This window comes from Phyllobates terribilis, unplaced genomic scaffold, assembly GCF_046119375.1.
Source record: "Phyllobates terribilis strain yellow unplaced genomic scaffold, ASM4611937v1 Scaffold_5__5_contigs__length_657084704, whole genome shotgun sequence".
Lineage (NCBI taxonomy): Eukaryota > Metazoa > Chordata > Amphibia > Anura > Dendrobatidae > Phyllobates > Phyllobates terribilis.
Genome location: NW_027362765.1, coordinates 591,553,681 through 591,568,224, shown reverse-complemented (window position 1 = coordinate 591,568,224; position 14,544 = coordinate 591,553,681). Strand labels below are relative to the sequence as shown.

General features: G+C 48.1%; 1 protein-coding gene across 5 annotated transcripts in view; it reads right to left on the bottom strand.

The window, feature by feature from the left end:
• Positions 1-14,544, bottom strand: part of LOC141273710 (rap1 GTPase-GDP dissociation stimulator 1-like) — a 592,027-nt gene that overhangs the window by 392,338 nt on the left and 185,145 nt on the right. The gene's annotated exons all lie outside the window — the stretch shown is intronic.

Genomic DNA, 14,544 nt, shown 5'->3' with positions numbered 1-14,544 from the left:
GTTCATTCCATTTTTTGACACTCTCCGGCAAAGAGGTTCAAGCAGAGATAGATCAAAGTCTTTGGAGGCCAATAGGCAAAATAACATGGTGACCCTCTCACATTTTGTTAAAGAAAAATAATTTAGGAAAACTTGGCTATGGGTAAAATGTGGCAAATGGCAAGGCAGCCACAACAATTATCATTAAGCCACTTTTACTATAGAAATACAATGCAGTGTGATAATACTGCCATAATCCGTATTAGAAGAGCTGCATAATGTCCACATAACCTTACTCTGGTCCTAGTTTCCAAGCCAAGCATTAAGTAAAGTAGTAAGACCCTGCTGGTAATCCTCAGGAGACGGGACATTTGCCCCTTTTTCCATCCTTTTGACTTCTGTGTTTCACTCATCTGCATTTTATCATGAGAGCAATTGTATTTGTTAGCTCATAGAGATGTCTAAAATTCAATGTCCCTTTTACAAAAAATGATAGATGGCCTCTTCCGTGCAATAATTAAAGTATTGTCAACAACAATATAACTCGGATTATCTGGTATGCTGTCAAGCTTACTGTTACTAAAGAATTGGTCATTTTAATCAAAGTAACACTTTACCATCTCGCCATACAAATGGTTTAAAAAAAAATCGTAAGCCCCAGGAAATGAGAGGCAGCTCTTTTTAATTAGCAAGAACAACGCTGCAAAATGTTTTTATACGGAAATTAGAAGCTAAACCTTCTTTATCAAAGACCTTTGTAATATTCTGCCTTTTTGCATGAATGCTGTTGCTGTAGGGTTATAAAGTTGATTAGTAAGTACATTGCTCTGTACAAGTATATAATAACCTTATCAGAACTGTATTACTATATGTAATTATGCCAGAAAGTTCTAGCAATGCACATACCCCGCACACAGCTCGCACATTGCATTCTGCAGTCATGGGGGAACTTCAGATAAAACAGGTTTTCTAAGGACAGAATCATTTATATTTAGTATATGGGGCATTTCTCCAAAGTAACTGAGAACTTGTAGAGAAATCAGATGGTGTCTACTATTCATTTTGGTTTTACACCACTGGAGCTTTTGGCCATCCTTCTCCATCTCATTTACAACCTCTAGAAACTATGCAGTTAAGGATATACTTGTAAAGAAGATGATTTAATAACGTAGTTAGAGGGGTTCTTTAGACTTTGATTGATGATCTATACTCAGAATGCGTCATTATCGTATTAATGGTTGGGATTTGTCTGGACTCTCAGCGATCATCAGAATAAAGGGACTATGACATTCTCCGGAGCACCAAGGCCATTTCATTTTTCATCCACACAGCACCATAAGTCGGCCTGCTATTGCAGCTGATGTGAATGGGATAAGCTGCCGTACTAGGCACAGGGGTCATTCGGGTTAGACCCTCACTGATAATACAGTAATAGATCTGTAAAGTCTAAATACTCTGTCATTAGCGAAGACATATACATCTCCGAAGAGATCTCCTGCTACCTCCACATGTGATCTCCAATCTTCACAAGCCCTCCCTCTTTGCTCTTCTCCTGTCTGGTTCTCTCTCTCCCATTTCTGATATATACTTATGTTTTATGTTACACCTATGGACATTAAACCTTATTTGCAGCATATCTATTTGAAGTGTGAAAATAATAAATATGAGAATTTCTAGTTCGCTGATACTTCTTGTAAACTATTGGGTGGATTGATTGACAGCATATTATCAATAGAGATGAGCGGTGTTCGACTAGAACTGTTCGCCAATCTCAAATTCGAGCTGTTTTGGGCGGTGTTCGAGTTGTTCGACGAACCCGAACGATTTGCAAAAAATTCGGCTGTTCGAGGTTATGTTCGATAACTGTTCGTACACCAAAAGCGTGTCCTGCATGGATTGTCTGCCACTCACTGTAATGCCACAGCCATGGTGGTTGCGGCATTACAGTGATTGCCCAAATCGATGGGAACAGTGCCAACAGTGAAACATGAAAAGCCGGCAATTCAGCAGCGGCATACACCTGTACCCGACAATTTAGAACCGAAAGAATAGAGCTTCACACATAGATTAGATAGATATAAACATGTCAGCCACATATATACGAAGTACAGTGAAAGTGCTGCTTACTGTACTTGTCATTTAGCGTAAAGGATTTATCAAAAAAAATAATAGTGTTTTCATGCACCGTCTCTTTAAAAAAGCCGGCCGGCAATTCAGCAGCGGTACCCGACAATTTATAACAGACAGAATAGAGCTTCACACATAGATTAGATAGATAGAAACATGTCAGTCACATATATATGAAGTACAGTGATAGTGTTGGTTACTGTACTTGTCATTTAGTATTAAAATAAAGGATTTATTATTAAAAAAATTGGCGTGGGGTTCCCCTTAATTTTAGGCTCTAGCGGAGGTTAAGCAGACGGCTGGGGCAGATGTTTGAAGCCTGGGAAGGGGGTAATACCCACGGAGCTTCCCAGGCTACTAATATCAGCCCCCAGCTGAATACATAGCCTTTACTAGCTATTAAAATGGGGGACCCCCCAAAAAAAATGACGTGGGTCCCCCCTAATTTAATAGCTAGCAAAGGCTAGGCAGACAGCTGGGGGCTGATATTAATAGCCCAGGAAGGGAGCCATGAATATTGGCCCCCTCCCAGGCTAGAAACACCAGCCGTCAGCCGCCCCAGAAATGGCGCATTCATAGGATGCGCCAATTCTGGCACTTAGCCTCGCTCTTCCACGCTGCCCTGGTGCGGTGGCAGGGGGTAATAGGGTTGGGGTTGATGTCAGCTTATAATGCCAGCTGACATCAAGCCCAGGTTAGTAATGGAGAGGCGTCTATAAGACACCCCCATTACTAACCCCATAGTCAAAGTTAAAAAAAACACAAACACCCAGAATAAAGTCCTTTAATTGAAATAAAGACACAGTCCTTTATTGTTCTAAATTAAACCATACTTACCGTCACGCCCATTCCAGCTGAAGCCAACGATCTCCTGCAATAAAAGAAAAATAATAAAGCAACCTCATCCTTACCTTTCCATGGTTCCCACGACAGCTTCAGCTCTGCTACATCGAGATGACAGGCTGGACCGCAGCAGAACGCTGCCATCCAGTCTGTCATCCCGCAGACACTGAGAAGCGCAGGCTTGCTTGCGCTGCTCAGCGTCTCTCTGTGACGACATCCAGATGAGCCGAGTTCATGTCCAATGAACTCGGCTCACCTCATGCACGTCACTGACAGCGTGGGAAAATTCTCACGCTGAAGTGCTGAGTGCAGGAGAATTCTCCCATGCTGTCAGTGATGTGCATGAGGTGAGCTCATGTCCAATGAACTCAGCTCACCTCCTGCACGTCACTGACAGCGTGGGAAAATTCTCCTGCAATCAGCGCTTCAGCGTGAGAATTTTCCCACGCTGTCAGTGACGTGAATGAGGTGAGCCGAGTTCATTGGACATGAACTCGGCTCATCTGGATGTCGTCACAGAGAGACGCTGAGCAGCGCAAGCAAGCCTGCGCTTCTCAGTGTCTGCGGGATGACAGGCTGGATGGCAGCGTTCTGCTGCGGTCCAGCCTGTCATCTCGATGTAGCAGAGCTGAAGCTGTCGTGGGAACCATGGAAAGGTAAGGATGAGGTTGCTTTATTATTTTTCTTTTATTGCAGGAGATCGTTGGCTTCAGCTGGAATGGGCGTGACGGTAAGTATGGTTTAATTTAGAACAATAAAGGACTGTGTCTTTATTTCAATTAAAGGACTTTATTCTGGGTGTTTGTGTTTTTTTTAACTTTGACTATGGGGTTAGTAATGGGGGTGTCTTATAGACGCCTCTCCATTACTAACCTGGGCTTGATGTCAGCTGGCATTATAAGCTGACATCAACCCCAACCCTATTACCCCCTGCCACCGCACCAGGGCAGCGTGGAAGAGCGAGGCTAAGTGCCAGAATTGGCGCATCCTATGAATGCGCCATTTCTGGGGCGGCTGACGGCTGGTGTTTCTAGCCTGGGAGGGGGCCAATATTCATGGCTCCCTTCCTGGGCTATTAATATCAGCCCCCAGCTGTCTGCCTAGCCTTTGCTAGCTATTAAATTAGGGGGGACCCCACGTCATTTTTTTTGGGGGGTCCCCCATTTTAATAGCTAGTAAAGGCTATGTATTCAGCTGGGGGCTGATATTAGTAGCCTGGGAAGCTCCGTGGGTATTACCCCCTTCCCAGGCTTCAAACATCTGCCCCAGCCGTCTGCTTAACCTCCGCTAGAGCCTAAAATTAAGGGGAACCCCACGCCAATTTTTTTAATAATAAATCCTTTATTTTAATACTAAATGACAAGTACAGTAACCAACACTATCACTGTACTTCATATATATGTGACTGACATGTTTCTATCTATCTAATCTATGTGTGATGCTCTATTCCTTCTTGTCTAAATTGTCGGGTACCGGTGTATGCCGCTGCTGAATTTGCCGGCCAGCTTTTTTAAAGAGAGTGTCTTCTGAGCAGTTTGTCAGCTTTTGGACACCTTTGCAGGTGTTTTCTATGTGTTTCTATGTGTTTTTGTTTGCCTGCCATTGGTTTTAACGGTGTTCGACGGTGTTCTAAGGTGTTCGACGAACAGTTCGACGAACAGTTCCTCGAACATCCCGGTGTTCGACGAACCGAACCGAACCCGAACACTACGGGGGTGGCTCAACACTAATTATCAATCATCATTAACATAATAAATAATATTAACAGATTCCTGCAAAGATGTAGCCTATGCATAATGTTTTAAGGGGAATCTGTCACCAGATTTTTGATACCCTAACTGAGAGCAGGGACAGAGACCCTGATTCCAGGGATGTGCTACTTACTGGGTTGCTTGCTATAATTTGGATACAATTATTGCTTTCTCTGCTGCAGACCTACCAGCTCTCTGAATGTTGAGCTCTGTATAACCCCGTCAACATCACTGATTGGCTGCTTTCTGCCTATGCACAGTATAAACCAATCATTGGAGGTGGTGGGTTATACACAGCTCATGAATATAAAGGACAACATGGCAGCAGGGTTAATAGCTGAATGAACCGGTCACCAGTCAGTATGTATACAGTACAGATAAGAGGACTATTAAGTGCATGGATGGTGTATGAACTGATGCTATGAGGGTCATGATTTTGAATAAAATTTTGTATGGGCTAAAATGGGATAGATAAGTGTGGTGAGGCGATAGGCCAATCTAAAGAAATGTGTTTTAGGCCACTCTTAAAACTGTGGCAATATTGGGAATTAATCAAATTGTCCTGGGTCGTGCATTCTAAAGAATTTGCACAGCATGCTAGAAGTCTTGGAGACGGGAAAGGGATGTTAAGATTAATGATGGTGTTAGTCTTAGGTCATGAGCATAACAGTGAGCAGGGGTTAGGTGGTAGACTGAGACGAGGGAGGAGATGTAGGGTAGTGTTGAACTGTGGATCGCTTTGTGGGTGAGAGTGATAAGTTTATATTGGACTCTGTAGCGGATGGGCAACCAGTGCAATGACTGGAACAGAGTAGAGGCATCGGTGTAGCGGTTGGAGAGGAATAAGATCCTGGCTGCTGCATTCAGGATGAATTGGAGAGGGAAGAATTTAGTAAGAGGAAGATTTGCAGTAGTCCAGACGAAAGTGAGTAAGAGTAACAGTAAGAGTTTATACAGAGTCAAACGTAAAAAAAGGTTGAATTCTAGAAAAGAGGTGTAGGTGACATGAGTGTGTGGCACCCTGCTACTACAGGTACCACAGGACCCTAAAGGGTGCATGGACGGACTTCTCCACAAGAGGCCCTTATTACAAACAAACACCTCCACCCTTCCACCTCATACCACCAGAGGGAGCCTGTTAGGGACATATATATATGGAGGGTGGAGTCAGGCAGTTCAGTTCAGTGAGAGTGTTTAGAGACAGTGTGCTACCACTGAGAGCAGTGAAGACGCAGCACGTCTGCTGCTGTATTGAGGGCCCTGAGTGTGGCCGGAGGCAAAGACGAGAGGAGAGAGGAGTTGACGGGGCAGAGGAGCATCATAGGCTCACCCCAAGACACAAACCGGACACCGGGTCCGCGCCTACAGGGTCCTCTATACCCAGTAGGGACAACCGGCATACCAGGAGGCTTCCAGACCCCTGGTCATCCTGAAGCTACCAGCAATAACAGGACTAGGAACCCCGAAGGCCCCGGCGTCCAGGGATAGTGGTTGCCAAAGAAAGGTCCTACTACCAAGCGGTCAGGTGAGAGAGCAACACAACACAGAAGCTAGGCCAAGTTCCAGGCTGACTAGAAGCTTAGAGAGAGGGAGACACGGATCAGGAGGCCTTATACCCGCTCACTGGGGAGAAGTCCTAAAGTGCACCCTTCCTAGCAAGTACCCTGGACCATATCTGCCGTTACACCAGTAAAGGTACTGAAGCGAACCCCCTGTGTGCGTGTTCGTCATTTCCCCTGACCTGGCCATCTCTCACCTGCGTCCCTTCCATCAACTCTGCCCCGGGGGTCCGCTCCGCCTGTGGGGAGCAGAAACATCCCAGCTGCCATCTCCCTCGGAGGTCTGTAGCAGCGCCGGTAACCATTACCGGAAACCACAGGTGGCGTCACGAAGCAAACCCTACACTAAAAACCCCTTTTTCAAGAGAGACCCCAGAGTACGGGCCCGGGAGCCGACTGCCGTGACATCCTAAGCAAGGTAAAAGGCCCGGGTACCGAGTCCCCTATATCCCCCTGGGCGACACATCTCTCTTCCTGGCGTCACAAACAGGATTTCGTGCCCGTTGCCACTGGGTACTGTGTGCCATATTAAACTGTGTTTTAACTGTGGTGAACATCGCCACCATTACCGTGTCGCCACGCGGGAAGAAGAGGGGCGTAACCGCAGGAACCAGAGAGGCGTGACTGTTGGAAGCGCGCTGAACTCAAGCCCCACCTTGCGCTCTGACGCAGCTCCAGGAAGCGTCAGGTCCTGGAAGGAGACCGTCGTCTGCGGAGCTGCGGCCTACCCGATCAAAAGTAAAGGAGGTAGGCTACGGTTCACTAGGGGGGCGCAACCATGGCCGACAACCAGCAAAATGCCGGAGCACCGGTTAACGCTCCTGATGCTCAACTCGCGCCCGGCGCTGCTCAGGCTGGAGCAGCCGCCCCACTAGCAGGGGTCGCGATTCCAGTCATGCCCATGGCCCAGCCGTACATCCCCGGAGCAGAATGGCTTCCCCAGTATGATGGCAAAACAGACATTGTCTTCCGATTGGTCTACCAATTTAAGTAGCAGATATACATTTATTCCACTATGTTGATCTATTGGATCAGTAAGAATATACACAAATATAAATGTATATTATCTGCTTGTCCTTTGCAACGGTTTTCTAAGGATTTTACCCACAGTAGAGGTTAAGCTTACTGGCCTATAATTTCCAGTTTTTGTCCCCTTTTTCAATATTGGCCCCACATTTGCTATACGCCAGTCCTGTGGTACAGACCCTGTTATTATGGAATCTTTAAAGATTAAAAATAATGGTCTATCTATGACGTTACTTAATTCCTGCAGTACTCGCGGGTGCATCTCATCCGGGCCCAGGGATTTGTCAACTTTAGTGATTTTTAGATGCCGCTGTACTTCCTGCTGGGTTAAGTAAGTGACATTTAAAAGAGAATTTTTGATATCACTGCTCAAGTTTTCTGCATGCGATTTTCTTCTGTAAATACTGTTGAAAAAAAATCATTTAGCTTATTGGCTTTTTCCTCATCCTCATCCACCATTTCACCCAGACTATTTTTAAGGGGGCCAACACTATAATTTTTTACTTTTTTACTATTTATGTAGTTAAAGAATATTTTTGGATTATTTTTACTTTCTCTGGCAATGAGTATCTTTGCTGCCTTGATTTGGTTGTTACAGAATTTAATTCATTTTCTGTATTTATTCAATGCCTCATCACTACCCACTTGCTTAAGTTCTCTAAATGCTTTATTTTTGTCACTTATTGCGCCCCTTACAGCTCTATATAGCCATAGTGGTTTCCTCCTATTTCTAGCATGTTTATTCCCATAGGGTATATATTGTGCACAGGTCCTATTCAGGATGCTAATAAATGTCTCCCATTTTCTTTGTGTAGTTTTATGTCTCAGGATTTCGTCCCAGTTTATTGCACTAAGATCATCTCTCAACCGTTGGAAATTTGCCTTCCTCAAGTTTAGTGTCCTTGTAACTCCTCTACTACACATCTTATTAAAGGATATATGAAAACTTATTATTTTGTGATCACTATTACCCAAGTGACCCCCAACTTGTATATTTGATATGCGGTCTGGCCTGTTGGTTAATATTAGGTCTAGCAGTGCCCCCCTTCTTGTTGGGTCCTGAACCAGTTGTGAAAGGTAATTGTCTCTCATAGTTGTCAAAAACCTATTACCTTTGCTGGAACTACAGGTTTCTGTTTCCCAATGTATTTCAGGGTAGTTAAAGTCCCCCATAATAATGACTTCTTCTTGAGTCGCTGCTTCTCCTATTTCTTTTATGAGGATATTCTCCGCTGCTTCCATTATTTTTGGAGACTTATAATAAACCCCTATCAATAATTTATTATTTTTCCCCCTCCCCTCTTCTCCACCCACAGGGACTCTACATTTTCATTAGATTCACATATATCCTCCCGCAAGATGGGTTTTAAGGATGATTTTACATATAAACACACACCCCCCCTCACTTGTTTGTATGGTCATTTCTGAACAGACTATAGCCCTGTAAATTAACTGCCCAGTCATGGCTCTCGGCCAGCCATGTCCCAGATATCCCTACCATGTCATAATTATTTTCCAACAAAATTAATTCTAATTCCTCCATTTTGTTGGTGAGGCTTCTGGCATTAGTGTACACGCATTTTATGTATCTCTCTGTACCTCTATTTCTTCTTACTATATTGACTGTTCTAACCTCACCCCAATTTCTTTGTTTGTGCCTAGGTCACTATCTACACTATGTTCCCCACCTATAAAATGAATACCCTCCCCCACAATCCCTAGTTTAAACACTCCTCCAACCTTCTAGCATTTTCTCCCCCAGCACAGCTGCACCCTCCCCATTGAGGTGCAGCCTGTCCCTAGCGTAGAACCTGTAGCTGACGCGCCCCTGGGCCTGTGTCGCGCTGCGCTGCGCATGCGGGAGCTTACCCGGAGCCGGATCTGTGGAGGGTTGTAGTCTCGTGGCGGTGACCCGGTCCGTGCCCAGGGAGTCAAACTAGACGGCAGTCCATTAGTAGTAAATGGTTGATGACTACGCCACCCGTTGAGTGCAGCCAGGGGGCTGCTGCTGCAGGGCAGACCGCTGAGGCCGATGGTGGGATTGTGCAGCGTGATAGTATAACCCCCAACGGGAGGGGTATGGCCTCAGGGCAGCCGACGTGGATGATGGGGGTAGCAGGAACCACTCAGAGACGGTACGGTGTAGTTCAGGGTCTTTACTGGTAACAACAAAAGACCCTCCCGGAGTACTTGCTAGCGGATGGGGCCTGGTCAGTCCTTGAGCAGATGGGATCTCCCCTGGCCAGGCGTAGTTGTAGGCCTCCCAAACTGACTGTACTCTTCTGGCTACCTTGCTAGGAGCTGATGTAAGTAGCCCACGTCCCTGAGTGTACCGTGTGGTGCTCACCCGTATGGCCGGTGACTCGGGGCCTTCTAATGGCTTCCGCTCCACGATGGCGGTGCTGGTCCCACGCGTGTGACCGTGCCTTCGGGCTTCTGGGCCAGAGGACCTGAAATCCCCTGCCTGACGGATTCTGCTGCTGGGCAGGAATTAGTCCCCACAGCCTCGGACTCCGGGTCCGGTAAAAAGTCTTCTTAGTCAGGGCGAACTCTGCAGCTGCCAGCCCCTGACTCCTTGTAACTGCTGTTTCTTCCTATGCTGTCTCTACTTCTTCTCTTCTTCTACTCACTCACCCTGCCTCAGCCCCAGGTTTATATAGGGGAAGTTCTTCCCCTCCCAAGACTGGGCAGGAGGTGTGGCATGCACAGGATCCCTGACTAAAGGACCTCCCACCTGCTCTCAGACATAACATTACGTTACTGTGGCAACCAGACCCCTGGGGTGTCACATTCCCCCCTAGTAAAATTTAGTACTCCGGGACTAAACACATTTAGAAAACATAACAAGGCAAAACATTAATAATACAATAAGAAAACACATAAAGATGGTTACGGCGTGTCCGCAACCGGGTGCAGTCTCTGAAGAAAGCAAGGTGTCCATTTCACCAACACAGGGAGACGTAACCAGGTAGGGGTCTGTTCTACCCCGAGTCCTTGACAGTCTTTAGTCCATCCTGGGTTACGCTCCAACTATATACAAGGATTCCCGGTAAATCCACCAAGGATTCCTAAAAACAACTAGAAATACAAAATTACACACAAGCAACTATAGACAGGTAAACATTATAAAATAGCTTAAACATTTAGATCCTCCAACGTGCGGGTAACTGGCCTCTAGTGGCCCTAGTGGACCTACGGAGCTGACTGTCTGGCCCTGAACTACAGGGTGTAGGAGCTGTCAAGGGTAAACTGGGCAGCTGTCTACCGGCTCTTTGTCTCACTAGGGGTACGGCAGGCTCACTATAAGCAGAGGGTTGATTCTCCTGTTCTACTTGTGTGGAGTCTTCTGCCTCCTGGACCGGCTGTTCTTCCAGCTCTACCCGTTGCTCCGTAGGTTCTTGGGATGATGGTTGGAGGAAGGTGAGTACGGGTACCACAACTGCACCATTGACTTGAGTCCAAGACCGAGGGAAGTCCCCGAGCACGGTACTAACCATATCTTCCCTTTCTCCCACGGGTCGATGGTCTTCTTGTTCCTCTTCAGGGTTCCTCAGTTGTTCGGGACACTTCTTCAGGTGGTCCCGGGATACAATGGCTGTGGTTTCCCCTCCGTCTTTACTGATGGTACAGACCTTCGGGTTCTCGTGGCTTGAGGGCAGTACGGTGTACGGGTCCTTCTCCCACTGGTCATCCAACTTGTGGAGCCGTCTTTTCCTCTTCAAGACCTGCTCTCCGGGTACCAGGGGAACAGCGGGAGCATACTGGTTGTAAGTCTTCTCTTGTCTTTCCCTAGCCCGACAGAGACTTCGCTCCACGCTCTCCTGTACTCTCCGGTACTGCTGCTGCCTCTCTGTGTCCCAGTCTGTTTCTGGTGAAGTGTCCTCAGGTGTCAGGACTCCCATTTCCAGGTCAACAGGTAACTTACCAGGTCTCGCCCTCATTAGGTAAGCCGGGGTACAGTTGGTGGAACCTACCGGGATGTGGTTGTATAGGTCCACCAGATCGGGCAACTTCTCAGGCCACAGACTGCGTTCTTCCAGGGGCAATGTTTTTAGAAGATCCATTACCACCTGGTTCATTTTTTCACAAAGTCCATTAGTTTGCGGAAGGTAGGGTGTCGTCCTTATCTTCCGGCAGCCATACAGATTGCAGAATTCCTGGAAGACCTCCGCTTCAAAGGCAGGTCCCTGGTCCGTCAGCACTTGGTCCGGGTACCCGTGTGGACGGCAGAAGTGCTGCTGGAAGGCCCTAGCTGCTGTTTGAGCCGTTAAGTCCTTGACGGGGACGACAACCAAGAACCGGGAGTAATGATCCACGATGGTTAACGCGTAGACGTAGCCACTTCTGCTTGGGGTCAGTTTTACATGATCCAAGGCTACCAGTTCCAACGGTTGCCAGGTGACGATGGACTGCAGGGGAGTCTTCTGGCTGGCCCGGTCCTTCCTTCTCAGATTGCACGGGCCACAGTCTCTGCACCACTTCTCGATGGTTCCCCTCATGCCTACCCAGTGGAACCGCTCGCGCAGCAGGAACTCCAGCTTTTTCCACCCGAAGTGTCCAGCTCCGTCGTGGTATGCCTCCATCACCATGGCTGCGTCTCTTCGGGGCACCACTACTTTCCAGAGTAGTTCATGCGTCCGGGAGTTGACCATTCTGCGGCACAACTTCCCCTTGTAAAGGAATAGTCGACTCTTCTCCGCCCATAGTTGTTTGGCTTCCTCCGGAGCGTCTGGTTCAAGGCGAGCCTCCGGCCGAGTCAGCATCTCCTTCACCAGTCGGACGGCAGGGTCGCTGTCTTGCGTTTCCGCCCAGTTGTAGTGGGGTAAGGGGTTCAACGTAGCAGCCTGCTTACCCCTTACCCAGTGGGAATACTGGATAGTCCCATGACGGTGGAACGCAGGGAGTTCAACTTCTTCCAGTCCCTCCGGATCTTCTCCTTCGTCCGGCAGGTTGGGCATCCTGGACAGGGCGTCCGCGTTAGTATTGGAGCGTCCTGCCCGGTATTTGATTGTGAACTCGTAGTTGGACAGACGGGCCATCCACCTCTGCTCCAGGGCACCGAGTCTTGCCGTGTCCAGGTGTGTCAACGGGTTGTTATCCGTGTATATGGTGAACCGGGAAGAAGCGAGGTAATGCCTAAAGCGCTCGGTGACTGCCCATACCACGGCCAGGAACTCTAGCTTAACTGAGCTGTAATTTTCGGGGTTCCTTTCGGTGGGTCGCAGTTTTTGGCTGGCATAGGAGATTACTCGTTCTCTCCCCTGCTGAATCTGGGACAGTACGGCTCCTAGCCCGATGTTACTGGCGTCGGTGTAGAGGATGAAGGGCTGGCTATAGTCCGGGTACGCCAAGATTTCATCCCCCGTGAGGGCCATCTTCAGCTGGCGGAAGGACTCTTCTTCTAGCTTTTCCCATTTGAAGGGCGGCTTCTGGTTCTTGGCCTTCCGGGACTGGCCTATCAGGAGGTCCTGCATAGGTGCTGCCTTTTTGGTGAAACCGGGAATAAACCTTCGGTAGTAGCCTACCAACCCTAGGAACTGCCGCACTTCTTTTACGCTGGAGGGGCTTGGCCATCCCTTAATTGCGGTGATCTTATCGGGGTCGGGAGCCACTCCGTCAGCGCTCACCACGTGTCCCAGGTATTGCACCTTTGGTTTCAGGAGGTGACACTTGGAGGGTTTCACCTTTAGGCCGTAACTCGCCAGAGCTTCGAACACCTCCGCCAGGTGTTTCAGGTGGTCCTCATAAGTTTTGGAGTATACGATGACATCGTCCAGGTACAACAGGACCGTCTCGAAGTTTCTGTGGCCCAGACAGCACTCCATTAATCGTTGGAAGGTTCCTGGGGCGTTGCAGAGTCCGAACGGCATGCAGGTGAACTCGCTAAGTCCCATCGGGGTGGTGAATGCGGTCTTCTCCCGGTCCGCCTCTGCTACAGGAACCTGCCAGTACCCGCTAGTGAGATCCAAGGTAGAGAAGAAGTTAGCAGATCTTAAAGCAGCCAATGACTCCTCTATCCTTGGTAAGGGGTACGCATCCTTGTGTGTGATACGGTTGATTTTCCGGTAATCTACACACATCCTCATGGTGTTGTCTTTCTTTTTGACTAAAACTAGTGGGGCTGCCCAGGGGCTACAGCTATCCCGGATTACCCCAGCCTCCTTCATGTCTCTAAGCATCCCCTTGGCGTGTTGGTAATGTGCAGGGGGTACGGGTCGATACCTCTCTTTTATGGGAGGATGATCTCCCGTGGGGATGCGGTGTTCTACCCCCTTGACTCGCCCGAAGTCTAACGGGTGTTTACTAAACACTCTCTCATACTCTTGAACCACCCGATAGACTCCTTGTTTCTGATGTGAGGGAGTGGAGTCAGTACCCAGATGTAGTTGCTGACACCAGTCCTCCATGTCTTTCTTAGAGCCGTTACCTTCCTCCGGGTGAGATGGAGGCAAGGGTTCCACAGATTGTATAGAATTTTGATTAGTGGTATATAATTTGGCTAGCGTAGCATACCGGGGCAGGTACACTTCCCTCTCCCCGATATTTATTATGCGAACGGGCACCCTCCCATGGCGTACATTGACCACCCCCCGTGCTGTCAAAATGGTGGGCCTACTGTCTGAGTAAACTGGTTCTACCATTGCCTGGTAATCTCTACCTCTCAGACCAATAGCTGCCCGGCACCAAATCATCATTTCACTTTTTGGGGGCATGGCAATAGGAAAAGGGTCACACATTCTTACGCTACCAATCTCACCGCCGGAGAGTTCCACTTGTTGCCGTTGCATCAGTGCCCGGATCTCTTTCTGGAGCACCCGCTGCTCGCCGGAGCTGGCGTTCTTGGCAACCTGCTGTAAAAGGAAAATCACCTCTGCAAGACAATTTTCAATTACGTTAGTTCCTAGAGTTATTTTTGGGTGACTCTCATGTTTATCAAGATCTACAATGATCAGTCCCTGTGCGGCCAGTTCGACTCTACCGATTTTGAGGGTCACCTCTTTAAATCCGATCTGTGGCACGGGCTGGCCATTGCTGGCGATGATACTCAAGTCGTCGTCAGGGTAGCGGGTAATATCCGAGTCATTCCAGTACTGCTTGAAGAGCACGTACGGGATGGTGGTGACCTGTGACCCGGTATCCAGTAGGGCACTCATGGGAATGCCATCCAGTACCACAGGCAAGACTGGACGTCCTCCCACATATCTGTCGTGCCAGTTCGATGGGCCTGGTGATCTTTTTCCTGGGGGTTGGCCCTCTAC